Source organism: Peromyscus maniculatus, chromosome 5 (genome assembly GCF_049852395.1).
Source record: "Peromyscus maniculatus bairdii isolate BWxNUB_F1_BW_parent chromosome 5, HU_Pman_BW_mat_3.1, whole genome shotgun sequence".
In the NCBI taxonomy this organism is placed as follows: domain Eukaryota; kingdom Metazoa; phylum Chordata; class Mammalia; order Rodentia; family Cricetidae; genus Peromyscus; species Peromyscus maniculatus.
The window spans coordinates 13,237,501-13,253,204 of NC_134856.1; the positions used below are offsets into that span (position 1 = coordinate 13,237,501).

Here is a 15,704-nt window from a genome sequence, read left to right on the forward strand (position 1 = left end):
ATAACTGTGTTGCATCTGCCAAGATTAAATGTCTGCCATAGGCCTTGCAGAGTGCTGTTCTCAAAACAGCTGGAGAACCACAGTGCAGCAACAGCTGGAGCAGAGAAAGGCTTTTTTTTTTTTTTGGTATGTGTCTTCAAAAACAACACGAATCAATTTCTAGATGGCATTTAAGTTATGTTTGGTGAGAAGCGTATGTGGTGGATCCTGTGGCATGCTGCCCAAATGCCCAGCCCCACCTCAAGGCTGAGGCAGGCAATGTCTCCCCCAACCCAAGTTCCCGCTCTCCATTCCACTCTGGAGTTGCTAAGTCCGCTAACTGTTTACAGGTGCATTTGTCCCTGGGCAGGAAGGAATGGCCTTTCCCTGGACATTCCTGTCCAAAGACTGGTCAGGAATCAAGACACAAAAACAAGCCTCTTTGTTTCATTTTGTGACAACTTTGGGCATCCCAGAATCTGTGTTTCATGTGGCATCTGGACTGGCTTTGTTGCCCAGCTCTGGCTTGCAGTATTCATCCTTAGCAGGTATTCTAAGCATCCTCTATAAACAAACCTCCATCTCAGAGTCTGTTTCCAGAAAACCCAACTTAAGACAATGATCATCTATGTGGGAAAGCACATGAATGCAGGATGGCAGCAGATGAACTTTTGTCCTCCAAACTTACATTCATGTCAAAAGTAAGAACTCGGCCAGGTGACAGAGGCCGCGGTGCACACAGAGTCATACATCATCAGTTCCTGCAGCTCCGGCGACAGACGGCTCTCTGGTTGAAGCTTGCCTTGGTGAACAAGGATGTTACTAAACAACTACTAATCAGGAAAATGATGTATGGATTAAAGGGAACATTCCTAAAGCATTGTTGCTCAATCAAAGAGATTTAGGAAAGGGATTCTTGCACCAACCAGAGGAGGAAATAAAATGCCCCTTTTGTACTTCAATTAGCAAACAATAATTTGGGTATTGGAAGCAAATGTTTCTTCTTTTATCATATGAATTCCACAGTTCTTTGCCCAATGCTGTCCCCTGCAGGGTAGAAAAAATCCAATCAGAAGAATCTGAGCCACTTACCAGCCAAGAATCCTAGAGATTAAAGCTTTGGGGACTAAGGCTGTGTTCCAGGAACCAGCACTCCCAACAGTGCCTTGTCTAGGAAAATGTCACCTTCTCCTGGAATGCGATCACCTAACCATCACCCAAAAGTGCTCTCTGGGTTTTCTTGGTTAAGCGTGGGTGGGTCCCCAACTTGCCTCTTCGGAGTGAGGGAGTGGTGCTGTATTTTGAGAAACTCTAGAGACAGCAAATCCAGGCTGGATTGTCTATGAGTTGTGAGTACAGCATTCTTCCAGACAGAAAGGACGTCTTTTTTTTTTTTTTAAGAGTGAAGCAGAAAAAGCCTGGAGGAAAAGGCTCTAAGATGAGGTGAGCGCAGAGAACCAATAACTCTAAGCTATTGTTCCGGAAGGCAGCATTCTGTTCTCCAGCATGAGAAGCAAGACCAAGGATCTGTTACAAAGAGACTGTAGACAAGTATGAGCTTCATTTCAGAGGGGTCTCCTAGGATCCAGACACATCTAAACAACACCCACCTGTCCTGGAAAGAATGCTGGTAGCATGGGAACCCTGGGGGACCCGCTTCCCCTCTGGCTCACACGGTCCCCACAGACTTCCAGACTTCCCAGGAGACCAAAATGAGCCTCTCTGGAAGGAGCGTGCTCTCTCTATTTGCATAGAATGGAAAGACTTCGTGTGTGTGTGTGTGTGTGTGTGTGTGTGTGTGTGTGTCTGTCTGTCTGTCTGTCTGTCTGTCTGTCTGTCCTGGGTGTAAAAACTAAAGCCCAACCCCCCCCTGCCCCCCAGCTTCTCTTTGCAGGCTGCAAGGTTTGGGTGACTGTCTGCCTTGTTAGTGCAGATGATGGTGGCAGTGATGACTTGACATGAAATGAGTCATGTATTCCTCATGATGTTCTCACAAGGTAAGGATTATAATTATCCCATTTTGTAAATGAGAATTCTGAGATCCAAGAATGAAATCCCTTGACCAATGTCACATAGTCAGCAGGGTGGAATCAGCCCAAGGGCTTCTTCACTTTCCAGGGAACAAAAACAATGCATAGAGCCTTCCTCCTCACTTGTACTTCAAAGTGAGAGAACACAGGTATGACGCCTAGAAACACGCTTTGAAATGTTAACCCTTTAGATGCCAGGAAGAGATGGGAAGATGAACCGGGTCTCAGGTCTCAGAGGGATTAGGAACAACATCTGAAAAATCATTCATTTTTACACAGAACAGTCTCTACACCAGCCCCTGGCTGGAGACAAAATTGGCCATGGCTCTGATCTTCCGGTATGCCCTGTGTGTTGTTGGAGAGGGCCTTGCCTCCTTCATACCCTTCCCACTGAGGGGGTCAGTGAGCTGCCTGAAATCTCGCTCTCCCTCTGAGAAGCCAGTGGGTTGAGGCATAGACATTTATTCCTTCGAGAACAGGGTAGTCAGTGCTCTCCACATGTTTGACGCTGTTCAGTATCGTCTCTTAGAGTCCCCGGGAGGAAGCCAACAAGAACTAGACGAATACAGGGAAGCCCTCACCCCTTCTGTTGCCCTATCCCTTGCTGAAGAGGATGGATGGTCTGTGTGGATGGTTGGCATCTACCACTCTTCTGCTCCTTCCTGAACCAGACCAACTCCATTCCTTGCATAGAAAGAAGAAAACCATTCAGCTCAATTCACGTGTAGTGGAATCTATGTGTAGCAGAGGGTCCCACGAGCCATGCTTGCTGCCTACTGACTACATGGGAACCCTCTCCTTCTAGTGGAAGAAGAGCCTTAGAGATTCACCCCGCAAGTGCGGCCTGCTCATGGAGCTAGAAGGCCAACAGCTCAAGACAGATATAATGCCTGGCCTTATTTAAGCCTTAGTTTTACCGCAGCAATAACCTGTCATTTTTCTTACAATGTCCCGTGTAAGACCCAAGTCCATGATCATTAAGAAGTTTCTAGAGTTGGATGGATGTTACAAACATCAGTCTCCTTCCCTAGAAGCTTCTGCCTTCCATCCAGTAGACACTTTGACCTTTGCTTAGCATCATTAAGAAGGAGAGAAAGCAGCTAATCTGCTGCCATAGATGCCTGACCTTTTAGTGGAGCGGGAACCAGCGTGCGGCACCATCATTGAGCTTCCGATGCAGGAGGCAGGTGGTATCCTAGCAGGTGACTGTGGAGGACAGTGGCCTGACCAGGAAGTGCCACACCTCAGCTACAGCATCTTGGGCTTAGGGACAACAAATTGGAGGAAGAGAATCTTGTGAAGTGCCACCCCTCAGCTTCATTTCTGAATGCAGATGTTGCCTAGAGTGTCTGTAACAGGAATTTACCCACTAGCAGGGACATTTAAGTAGGATCCAGTGGGCCATCCCTCCTTTTACTCATCAACAACAGTTTGTTAGATGATGTGGGCCAGATGCTTATGTGAACGAGGGCCATGACAAGGAAGAAAACGTCGGAACCTCCTAATAGCAGGGAACTGATACATTCTTGTTGAAAAGATAGAAAACAAGTTTAATACATGCAACAAGTAAGCAAAATGCAGGCCAACAAAACAGTGACAATTCCTAAGGGAAAAAGTAATGCAGAAGGGCAGAGGGATAGGGTGCTTGTGGGTGGTATAAGTTGAATCTTAATTCTGGGAAGAGGCTGAGATGGGAAATAGCAATTGGATTTGTTTCTGTTCTCTCTTCTGAGAGAGGCAGGACAAAAAAGGTATGCTGCTGGCCAGGGAAGCCCACAGCCGATGCAGCCCTGCAGCCTCCTCCGTGCTTTGTAGCTGGACATTACTGCCATACAAATTCATGCTGGGCCTGAAGAAGCTGTGAAGTCCACCTAGATCAAGGAAACGATCGTTCTTCGGTAAGTGAATCAAGCAGGTAGACGTGCATTGTAGAGGGATTTATAACCACAACTAAACAGGGAGGGCTGCCCATAGCCTGCATAATATAATAATAAATACAATAAAGCAATATGATCGAATAGGAGCGATGTTATATAATGGAAATGTTATAGTACAATTATTTAAAAAGCAATAGCGTCTTCTTCACACTAAGGTGGGAAAGCTTTACAAACTGAGCAAGGACCTAATGTGTGCACTAATTGCTGGCTGAACATGTGTACCTTCCCTAGTTCCTCTCCTAGTCTGTGTCCTGTGGCAGGCACTAACCACCTCAGGCTGGCTCCAGTTGGTCCTGGAAGCATTTAGCCAATGTAGGCACTGGCGATAGAACATTAGAGGAAGGAAGAGAGAGCAGCCCTCGACCCCCTCTCCTCTGCTTCATGGAGCATGTCTGTCAGAGGCCACAGCTCTACCTCAGCACAGTGTCAAGCAGCCTCTCCACCTCAGCTGAGCTCTCCATTTCAGCCATATAGTACATCCATCTCAAGATTTCACTGCCCTCTGGCTAGTCCTGGCTCCTAAGCCTGACCCCAGGGCCAGCTCTAGGAGTTTTAGAAGCTGCTGCTGGTAGAATCTGGGTTGCCCCTTCCTCAATGTGTTCTTTTAGCACATTCCCCAAGACATTTGGTTTAGTGTATTAAATTTCCCGGACTAAGCTACTGGAAATGGTTCTGTGCCCCTAACTGGACTCTGGTGTGAATGAATGTATGCTAGCTTCAGCAGCTCCCATGCTGAGCAGTAGAGCTCTGTTTATAAAGTGCCCAGGCATCCTTGTAAACCAGCAAAAGCAGCATGTGTCAACCATAGGGAATTCTTTGAGTCACTGTTCTATTACCCTAGTTCCATCGGCCCTCCATAATCCCCATTACTATTCTTCACTAAAGGACCCTCTCTGCGTCCTGACTACCCTCTCTAGACAGTCTAGACCTTGGCTTCTTAGTCCCAAGAACTAGGACCAGTGAATTGGTTCGTGGGCCACGTTTAAGGGCACTTTCCGTGTCTGCACTTGGAGGTTGGGAACTTGCAGCCTAATAGGTATGAATCTATTTGCTTTGTATTTTTGTTAAATAAATGCCAGTCTGACTTCCATCTTGGATCCTCTGATGTGGAAGAGCAGCCATTCATACCTAGGAACCTAAGATTGTCCCTTGTCCTAGTAACTCATTGCACAGTGATGTCACACACACTCAGACACCCAGCCTAGCAGACATTTGTCACGACTGTCTTAGTCAGTGTTCTAGTGCTGTGAAGAGACAACCACTGCAACTCTTATAAAGAAAAACATTTGACTGGGGCTGGCTTACAGGTTCGGAGGTTTAGTCAGTTATCTTCATGGCGAAACACGTGGTGGCATGCCGGCAGACATGGTGCTGGAGAAGTAGCTGAGAGTTCTACATCAGGATCGGCAGGCAGCAGGAAGAGAAAGAGACACTGAGCCTGCCTTGAACTTCAGAAACCTCAAAGCCCACCCTCTAGCACATTTCCTCCAACAAGGCCACACCTACTCTAAGAAGGCCATACCTCCAATAATGCAATTCACTGAGTCTATGGGGGGGGGTCATTTTCATTCAAACCACCACAGTGATGTAAACCCAATAGTGGCTTGTTTTTCACATAGTAGGTCCTCAATAAACTGGTGTTGAACTAGGGCATAGAAGTGTCCCTTTCCAAGCAACTTTGGTCTCATGAAGTGAAACAGACTCCTTTGCTCCTCTCTATTTCTCTAATAGTGACATCATAAAGATGTAACCATCTGTAAAGGTGAAAGGAGCCGAGTTGAGGTTCCAGCAGCTACTGGGAAGTGCAAGATTGGCTCCTTCTAGCTCCTGTCCCAGGACCGAATCAGAGATAGGAATGTCAAGTGCAGGATTCCAGGACTGTAAACTGTTTATGTGTGTGCTGAGAAACCTCACTCCTCGCCTGGGCAGGCCGCTGATGCACAAGGTCCCCTCATTCCCAGCAGACATCACACAGTTATATTTTTTCTGTGGGTGGCAGTGAGTTCTGCCTGGGTGGCAGGGTTGAGGCTGGGCCATGTGGCGACAGCCCAGGAGAAGAGGCCAGCCAGGGTGGAGTGACTGACTACTGCCATCAATTTTGAGTGAATGAGTGCTGTAATTTTACCCAACACCTAGTTTATGTGCCTGGCAACCACCTCCTGGGCCAGCATAGAGTTTATAGAGCAAGAAATCAAACGTCAGGAGAAGCACAGCCAGGCTGGCAGGAGGGCCGGCTTGGGACCTTTACCTGCTGAGCTTGCAGATGGTGAAGGAGCAATCAGAGGGTTCCTGGAATCTGACTCATGCTGGGTGGCAGGAAGATGGATAGAAAAGAGACTGTCTGCACACGTTGTCCCAGAGGCCCCGACATCACAGAATATAGCACAGAGTATCTGAAGAATGTGGAGACAAGGAATAGACCGGAGAGGCACACGCGCGACCTGGAACCTGGGATCCACCCAACTGTTGTCGGGCAGTAAGCGGGGCACGGCCCCCTCCGCACTGTGCTCATCTATCCTACGGGGCAGTGCTGGTATCCGCTTCGCGGGGTGCTTGTGGGGACTGAAGGAGAGAGTTCACTTACATCCCAACTCCACAGCAGACGGAGACTGCACAGCGAGCAAGTGTTGTTGCTCTGATTACAATCGTCATGTAGCTCTGGTCTCCACAGTAACTGTCCTCATGTGGCGGCCTGTGCCAGCCCCCAGGACCCCTCAACTCAGGCTTCTTCTTGCCCACTCCATCCATTTGGATGGCACTGTCCTCTTAACAGAAAGAGTTGCTACCCTGGAAAGGTAATACCACTGGCCCACTCTCCTATTCCCAGCGAGGCCCACTCTCCCCCTTCCTGTGTGGCCCACTCTCCCCCTTCCTGCGTGGCCCACTCTCCCCCTTCCTGCGTGGCCCACTCTCCCCCTTCCTGCGTGGCCCACTCTCCCCCTTCCTGCGTGGCCCACTCTCCCCCTTCCTGCGTGGCCCACTCTCCCCCTTCCTGCGTGGCCCACTCTCCCCCTTCCTGCGTGGCCCACTCTCCCCCTTCCTGCGTGGCCCACTCTCCCCCTTCCTGCGTGGCCCACTCTCCCCCTTCCTGCGTGGCCCACTCTCCCCCTTCCTGTGTGGCCCACTCTCCCCCTTCCTGCGTGGCCCACTCTCCTCCTTCCTGCGTGGCCCACTCTCCCACTTTCCTGATGCCCTCTTCTGTCACCATACAGGAGAAACAGTGGTAGTTGCCTTTCAGGCTTGATGTGAGTTTCCTTGGAAACAGTGGATATAAGTTGTCTCGTGCTGTTAGACATGTACTAACACCCAGTGAAGAGCTACTATAAAGGCTTCAATGATCATTGGAGTCCTTGACCACGGATGTCTGACAGGACCCCACAAAACAACTTTTGTTTGAAAGGAAGGTCTTGGGCAGGGCACACTACCTAGGAAAGATCACCCGTATGCAGTCACATGGGCTCTCATACTCAAGATTCTCACAGTCCCAATCTGTCTCACAAAAATCTCATGAAGGGAAGCTGACTTGTGTTCCTTCCATGGTAAAGAGGGGATCTCAGGCCCTCATTACATCTCCATGGCCATGGGCTCACACAGCCTAGCAACGTTGGGGCCAGACCAATCTAAATTGAGCTGGGCGTGTTGGAGATGAAGCTCAGTGCTGAGTACTTGGCAAGCATATGCAAGGTCATGAGTTCAGTCCCTGGCACCACCATGGAAAATAAATAAGAAAGAGAATGGAAGGAGGGAGGGAGGGAGGGAGAGAGAGAGAGAGAGAGAGAGAGAGAGAGAGAGAGAGAGAGAGAGAGAGAGAGAGGGGTAAGGGAGATGTGGGAAGAAGAGAACTCCACAGTCTTGAAGCCTGGAGGTCCTTTTCCTACCCTAGTAGATTTCAACCACCCTGGGGAAATGAGGCAATGCTTGGAGATGATTCTGGTGTCACTATGACACAGGGGGTGCTGCTGGTGTCCTGTGGTCCAGAGAGGCTGTGACACATCCTGCCTTGCAGAACATGCCATGAGATCATGGATCAGCAGCAATGGGGAGCTGAAGCACCTGGCCGACGCTGCCCATCAAGGTGTCCTGACCAGGGGGCTCAGGAGACTGTAAGAGGGACACAGACTCTATTACGGTAGAGGACAGGGACATCCAAACACAGGTTTTACTTCCCAGAACCTAACTTCAGAGGCTGGGTGGTGATGATCAGTTCCGTCCAAACAATGTTGTTGGTGCTATCCGGCATCGTGGTTGGTATTGTTGATCTCACCTAAGATTTCCAGCTTCTTTGCTGGCACACGGGAGGGCTCACCCTACAGAGTTGGGGATGGCTCTGTGTCTTGCTTTGTCCAGTTAGAGGCAAGTCGAGGGAGCATCTGTCACTGCTGGAGATGCTTTACAAGGCAGAACAAACACACCATGGAGGGCATGGGAGGAGAGGAGAGAAAAACACAAGATCAAAAGAGCATGCTACCCTCATCCTGTGGTCCCGAGAAAAGGCAACGCAGAGCAAACCAGCACACTTCTAATGACATGTAGTATGAACAAGAAGCATAACGCATGGGTGTAATACATTGATGAACCTTGGGGGCCAGGAGAACTGGAAACTCTGGACAGCACTGTTCCAGTCCTTGAATATCAGGGTTTCGTGGAGGAACCTTGACTCCCCAGTCACCCGGGGAAACAAGAAGTCCTGGGAACTCAGGAATTCATGATCTCCACACACTGGACAGCATCATCAGAGATGGGACCAACTTGTCCTGGTGACACAAATCCCACCCCACATTTGTTCTATTTTCTTAGCTACTGGGGAATCATCCGGGCTTGTGACCCCTGAAGCAACTTGCTTTGCCAGGTCAGTGAGATGATATTTCCTGTGTTGGGCCTGGGGATGGGAGGGATGAAGTGGACCAGTGGGGGAAGCAGGAAGAGGGCAGGGGAGAGGCGCAGGGGCCAGTGAGGAGAGCTTCAGTGAAGACTCCTCACTTCTGAGGAAGAGGTGGAGCCATACAGCTGTAATCACAACATTCAGCAGACAGCGGATGGAGGATTGCCTGGGCTGTCTTGTGAGTTCTGTGATAGCCTGGGCTACATGGCTGTCATTAAAAAAAATAAAAATAATTAAATTGTATCTTATATTTTCCACAAGTAGGGAAAAACCAAATGGTTGTTATTGTTATTTAAAGTGACATTGTTTTCAAGTGAGTTTTTAACACATCAAATTGAAAAATCATGCGTGTGCTAGAATTTAGGAAGAATCTTAAAAGCACAAAATTCTTTCTTTGTTTTTTAATCAATTTAAAAAATCGTTTATATGTAGAAATGTTTTGCCTACATAAATGTACGTACGCCATGTGCATGCAGTGCCCATGATGACCAGAAGAGGGCGTCAGAACCCCTGGAACTGGAGTACAGTTGGTTGTGAGCTGCCATGTGAGTGCTGAAAGCCAGCCTTCTATGCAAGAGCAGTTAGTACTCTTCACCAAGAGCAGTTAGTACTCTTCACCAAGCAGCCACCTCTCCAGTCTCCAACTGCTTTCCTACAGCTGTGTCTGATAGTGTTGATAAATTCTCAAGCTGATTTTGGAGGGTCTCTCCAGCCCGCAGAAATAGTCTCAAAGTCAGGAAAGACTTCAGGGTACAAACTATCTAGGCAGTAGTATGAAACCCTTGTCAAGGACACAGGAAGTTTGAAGGCTGTTTAAAGCTAGTCTGCCTTCTTAGCTAGGCAAAACTAGGCTGCAAAAACACTGTTCTCAAACAAGCTTCAGAGATTATGGACATAGCTTCTGGAGCATGAAATACATATCATCAAGATTCATAGCTAATGCACACAAAATTCAGGAGAATTCTGTAGGTGGAAATATTACCTGCTTGGATTCTGAGCATCAGGAACCACCCAAAATGAAAAGCAGCCTCTTAGCCCCCAAAGTTTTAAGAGCAGTGAGCTTGTTGGGGTGTTCTAGGGAGGATCATCCAAAGCAGGCCTGCAAGCCTCGGGGCAAGTCATTTGGATCTCAAGTTCAAGATTCTCACATTCCCAGTCTGTCTCACAAAATCCCATAAAGGGACGATGACTCACGTTCCTTCTACATTAAAGGGGATCTCAGGCCCTTGTTACATCTCCATCAGCTGCCATCGTTACATCTCACACAGCCTGTCAGGGTCAGAGACAGAACAATCTAATTGGAAGCAGGGGTGTTGGGGGATGAAACCCAGGTGTTTGTTTAGCAGTCCTGGAGATCCTACCTATGACCTCACGCATTGTGAGGTCAGCACTCTACCACTGAGCTGTGTATCCAGCCCTCTCTCTACTTCTTAGCATGAGATAGGGTCTCACTAAGTTGCCCAGGCTGGTCTCAAGCTTACAACTCTTCCTCAGTCTCATGCATAAGGAGGATTATTGTCCCAGACCTCAAGGCCCAGCAAAAGCCAATTCCTGTGAAGAGAGAAGGACCCCAAAGAGGGCAGATTGAAGAGCACCAGAACTGAGGTAAAAGCTGAAAATAAAATGGTCATGGACTTCTAGAAAGAACTGGGTCCGAGGAGGGTGTGCCCACACGGAAGTGCTGTGAGGCAGTGAGTGGGCTGAGCATCACACCGTCTCCCTGACGGGAGGAAGTGTCTACCAGGGCTCCTCTACTGTGTTTCTGCATGGTGTCTTGGGTGCATGGCCTCAGACAGCTGCTCCTCTGACTTTGCAAACTTCCAAAGAATTTTTTCTAAGGAGCTCCATGCTTAGCTCCCTCTGGCCCCAGTATTATCACAGTGCCTGACTGGGCGGAGACATTGCATTCTGGGAGCAGAAGGGATAGCATTGCATTGAGCGCAGGAAGACTATGGCGGCTGTTTCTGAGGATGGCTGTAAAGTTCTCTCAGTCTCAGGCTCTTCTTATAACATGAGTTAGGCCCCCTCTCCCACCTAGAGATAGGCACCCGAGGACCCTGAGATGTGTGGTTCTGCAGTTTCAGAAACCTTGAACTTTGCCCCCACCCCAGGACTACTCCCGCTGCTGAGGATTCACATTGATGAGAACCTTAGTGCCCAGTGTGCCTGACGGTAGGAAGTCCCACGAGAGAATGAGACCACCCTGAATGCTGTATGTCCACACAATGAAAGCTGGTGATTGCATGACCACTAGGCTGGGCGAGGGAACTGCTTTCACAGCATTGGATGCCAGCAGCAGGGGATGGTGCAGGTGCCTTCTTGGCCTGCACAAGACGAAACTGCTCTCAACTTACTCCAAGTCAAAGCTGGCTGTCAAAGCCCCGCACCCCATCAAAAGCATCCCTTCCTGACATGCATTGCAGCACCTTCCAACGTGTGTGCTGAGAACTCACCAAGGAGCCGGGCACCGCCTCTGAGGCTGAGAGCACTTTGTCTGCCAGGTTGAAACCTCATTTCTTTAACATGGAGAAAAAATGAGGAGCTGAGGACAAGTGGGAAGGAGGTAAACCTGGTCTGCTCCCCTTTCCAGATTCCCAGTGGCGGCGGTGGGGTGTGTGTGTGCTTTTATTATGCTAATTTTTCATTTTAGTTGCCTCTTACTGATGATTGACGGTACAGTGCCATATGTAGCCTTCAATGAAGACTTTCTTGAAATTCCCACTTTGCAGGTAGCAAAACTGAGACTCCCTGCGTTGAAGTCACTCAAGGAGGAAGTGGGGTTCTGGAAAAGGAAATTCAGAACTCGGTGCTTCTGCATTCAGAAGCAAGCTATTCACTTCCGGTTCCTGTCCTGCCTCCTTTGGGACGGGTGTGCGGTGCTTACTAAGCTCTTTTGAAAAATCCAGTGACAGCAGGTGAACTGCTCTGCAGGAGGCGGTACTAGGACGACAGCAGGAAGTGGAGAAATACATTTTTAAACCGAGAGAAAAAGCAAAACCCAGTTGGGGCTGAGTTTGCATTTGACCTGTGCTAGGAAGCAGTTGCTTGGTTTAGCAAGGAGGCATCTGAGGCTTGCAGACGCCAAGTACCTCGCCCAGGGCCACACAACCAATGAATGACCAGCAGAGAGGTTCAAATCCAGTTCCAAGCCCACCTTTGAAGGGATGCCGCTGCGTGAGTATCTATGATTTTGGACAAGATATGGTTTCTAAGGCTGGTGCTCAGAGCTCTTAGCAGCTGTGTCTGGCCCGCCCACAGTTTGAGTCAGCAGATAAAGTTGGCCTGCACATTAAAAGCAGCTCTTTGGAAAGGAAAGGTGTGCCATCTTGCAGTCTTGAACCCATCTGGGACAGCACACTTGACAGGATGCCCAGCAATCTCCCTGGCCTTGTTTCAATCCTTCTGCACCCCTCCCCCACCACCGCAACCGATTCATGTCCCATGACACGATATTCCAATATTCAATGTTTGTAAGAGGACAATAGACATCCCTACCCGCAGGAGAGCTGCAGTTCTGGGAAGAGAAAGGCCATACATGCATAGGTTTCTCCTAAATAAACGCTTCTGTTTTCTAAATTTAGAAACAAGCCAGAGATTGTTTGGAGAAGGAAAACAACGAATTCCCCACCAACCTCCAGTTTCTATTTATTAAAGCCTGAGTGAATTCATCTGGGGTGAATCTCAACAAATACTTACTTGGCCACCCCTCCCCCACCAGGAGGTCAAGGCATAGCTTAAAGGGTATTTAGAACCACTTGACCATGAAGCCCACCAGCCTTCCCCCCACTCCCGGATGACCCCAGCAGCCCTTACCCAGGATTCCCCACGCCAGCCCAGCTCCAACATGCCTGTTAGAAATGAGAGACATCGTCTGTTAGACACAAGCCACAAAAGCTGTGAGACATACTTTCGCTCTTACTGGTAGCAATTAATGTGTAACGAGTCATTGCCAAAGTAAGTTGCTTATTTCAAAGCAACTCAAAGGGGCTATTTCCTTTTGTAGCCCATTCATTAAGACGTTGAGTCACTTGGTAGCAGCAATTGAAACCCTGTTGAGGAATGACCACTCGCCCAGCTTGAGCTGAGCTCCTGGGACTCTGAGGTTATTCCCTCCCTGGCCATTCGAGGAGAGCTGGAGAATATCTTATTTTGATATTTCCCTCCAAGGCAGGAGCTTGTGTGGGAGAAGGGAGTAAAATCACAAGTTAGAATTGGTATCGCTGGCAAGAGCTTGTAAGGTCACCCCAGTGTCATCCACCCTCACAAATGACAGTTCCAAAACAAATAGCCCTTCGAAAAGGGAAAATGCCGGTTGTCGTCTTGTCAAACACAAAGCTAACCATTGTGTCTTGTATGAACACCCTGTGGTTTCCACCAATTTTGCAAAGCACATTTCCCCTTGGGCAGGGCTTGTCAGGTTCCCCCCCCTCACCCCCACCCCATGACATCCTTCCATTGACATACCCTCAGCCCCAAGGGAGGAGAAATCCACCCAGATATTTGTAGCTCTGAAATTTCATTTGCGTCATCTGTGTCCAAGATGGGTCATTATTCTAGACTCAAACCACATCCTGCAAAATGAAAACAGTGAGGGGACCTTTGACCAGAAGCTGGAGAGGAGGTGGGACAAAGCAAGGGACAGGGGAACAGGGAGGAGCGAGGTGTTAAAAGCCTCAGGGGCTCTGGAGTCCAGAAACAAACTCCCTGTGGCGCAATGTAATGATGACCTCTTCTTGGCTAAGTGCGGTACCCTGGAGACTACTATAAGTAACTTATAATAGAAATTTTATTAGCGGCAGTAATTTTTTATGATAATTAGAGTAATCAGCAGCCCATAAAATCCGAAGATATATAGTTATATCTTTTATAAGGAAAAGTGTCTCTCCTAACTATAGAAAGACCGTAAATGGCCAAAGCAGCTTTATGGGCAGTCCTGGCTTTTATGCCGGCTGTTTGGTGTTCCCTTCCTTATTAACACTCTTCATTGCTTTGGCAGTAAACATTTGATGACAAATTCAAAGTGTGCTCAATGAGAGCCAACGCTGCAGATGTGGCTGCAAGAGCCCTCTGCCCCCTCTCCCCTCCCGCTTTCCCTTCTTGCTCCCAAGGCTTCCGAAGGAGAGGTTGTCTGTTACCAAGCCCCCACCACATGCACACACACACACACACACACACACACACACACACACACACACACGCACACACCTGGAGTTCAGCCCTGTCAGCCCATGTACTCTTTTCCGGTTCAGGATGGCACAGAACAATCCTACTGGACCAGCATTTCAGGAGAACCCATGAGACTTTCTGACCGCCTAGAGGAATCTTGAGCAAGGCTGGGAGAAAGCTCCTGTTTGCCCCCACCACGCACCAAGAAAGGGCATTGTGCTAGTTGCTCTGACCAATAGTGCGGACAGTGGCTTCACAGTGCTGGGGTGAACTCTGCCCTCCCCTGTGAGCAGGACACCTGGACAGACACCCTTTTATCTCAGTGATGATTTAGATACCTTGGCTCTTTCTCTTGTTGCCCCACCATCCCTTGGGGACTCATAAAAATCTATATCTATTTGCCAAATGTGCATCACTAGCCAGAGTGAGATGTTCCATTGATGAGAACTTTCCACACTGTTACAATAGAAATTTAGTACTGGGCAGCATCTCTACCTCAACCAGTCCACTCTGTGGGAAAGCAAGCCGGAAGGGGTTTGGGTACGCAAAGCACCCTGCTCCATGACACCAGGCCTGGACTGTATTTATGGTCTTATGAAGACGAAGGAAGATGTCCAGCTCTTCACAGCCACAATCAAAACAAGCAGAAACTATAAGAAGCAAATTCTAAAGTCAGATCATCTGTGCTTATAGCCAACTTTCTCCTTCCCTGGCCACCACAGTACTGTTCGGGCTGCCTAATCCCTCAGATCATTCACTGTGAATACATTCACTGTGAATCATCACTCAGATCATTCAGGATGAATAAAGAATGACTGGGCTGACCACACAAGCCACACCGTACCAATGCTGAGCCTCTTTCACTCTCGCTGCAGCTCTCCTGGCTTGTAGAGATGGGGAAACTGAGGCACAGAAGGCTTAAGTCAGCTGTGCTTACTGCACAGGTTTAATGGACAGACCATGGTTCATCGTTGTACTCATCTTAGGCACTAGTCACGTCCAGAGTCTCTGGGAAGAGGGATGAGACGACAAACAGAAGCCAAGGTCCTGAGGCTGGGGCATGACTCAGGGGTAGGAGTACTTGCCTAACGTGTAGAGGTTCCATCCTTGAACCTGAAAAGGAAAGAAAAGAATGAACTTTGAGTAATGAGTGAGTACTCAGTATATTTACATGTGCATTAAAAAAAGATTTGTTATATTTTATGTGTATGAGTGCTTTGACTGAATGTATGTAAATGTACCACACGCATGTCTGGTACCCATAGAGACCAGAAGAGGGTATTGGATCCCCTAGAACTGGAGCTATGAACAGTTGTAAGCTGCTATATGGATGCTGGGAATCAAACTTGAGTCTTCCACAACAGCACAAGTGCTCTTACCACTGGGCCCTCCAGCCCTTATTTACCCCATTGTTTATTTGTGCTCCTGCTCGCTTGTTACCATGCCTGACAGGCACATGGCTGGAATCATTGTTTTGCGTTCATGTGGCAGTGTTGAAAGAATTTTCTAAGCCTGTTCTCCACAGATGATCCTCAAAACAGGGGTTCTTAGGTCAGCAAATAGACTTGTTGAGCCCCTTGCCTTGGAAAGTCACAGGCAAATGACCTTTGAAAAGTGTGTGTGTGTGTGTGTGTGTGTGTGTGTGTGTGTGTGTGTGTGTGTGTGTGTGTGTGTTTGCCACATGTATACAGGTACCCCAGGGGCTAGAAG

General features: G+C 48.5%; 2 long non-coding RNA genes across 5 annotated transcripts in view; one reads left to right on the plus strand and one right to left on the minus strand.

The window, feature by feature from the left end:
- LOC121829339 (uncharacterized) overlaps positions 1-8,356 on the minus strand; it is a 17,535-nt gene extending 9,179 nt beyond the window's left edge. For 2 of the 3 annotated variants that reach the window (XR_013051164.1, XR_006072100.2), the window contains exons 1-3: positions 8,211-8,356; positions 6,195-6,339; positions 5,252-5,338 (exon numbers count right to left, since the gene is read on the minus strand). This is a non-coding gene — a long non-coding RNA (uncharacterized LOC121829339). Of the gene's footprint in view, positions 1-1,912; positions 3,881-5,251; positions 5,339-6,194; positions 6,340-8,210 lie in introns of those variants that run through there. The other variant, XR_013051163.1, reaches the window with a different exon arrangement.
- Positions 8,357-10,222: 1,866 nt separating this feature from the next.
- LOC121829338 (uncharacterized) lies at positions 10,223-15,192 on the plus strand. 2 transcript variants are annotated; one of them, XR_006072098.2, is made up of 3 exons: positions 10,223-10,433; positions 11,558-12,002; positions 12,410-15,192. It is a non-coding gene; the product is annotated as an uncharacterized LOC121829338 (long non-coding RNA). The 2 variants fall into 2 exon arrangements; XR_006072099.2 differs by having other exon boundaries at positions 10,261-10,433; positions 14,078-15,192.
- The last annotated feature ends 512 nt before the right edge of the window (positions 15,193-15,704 follow it).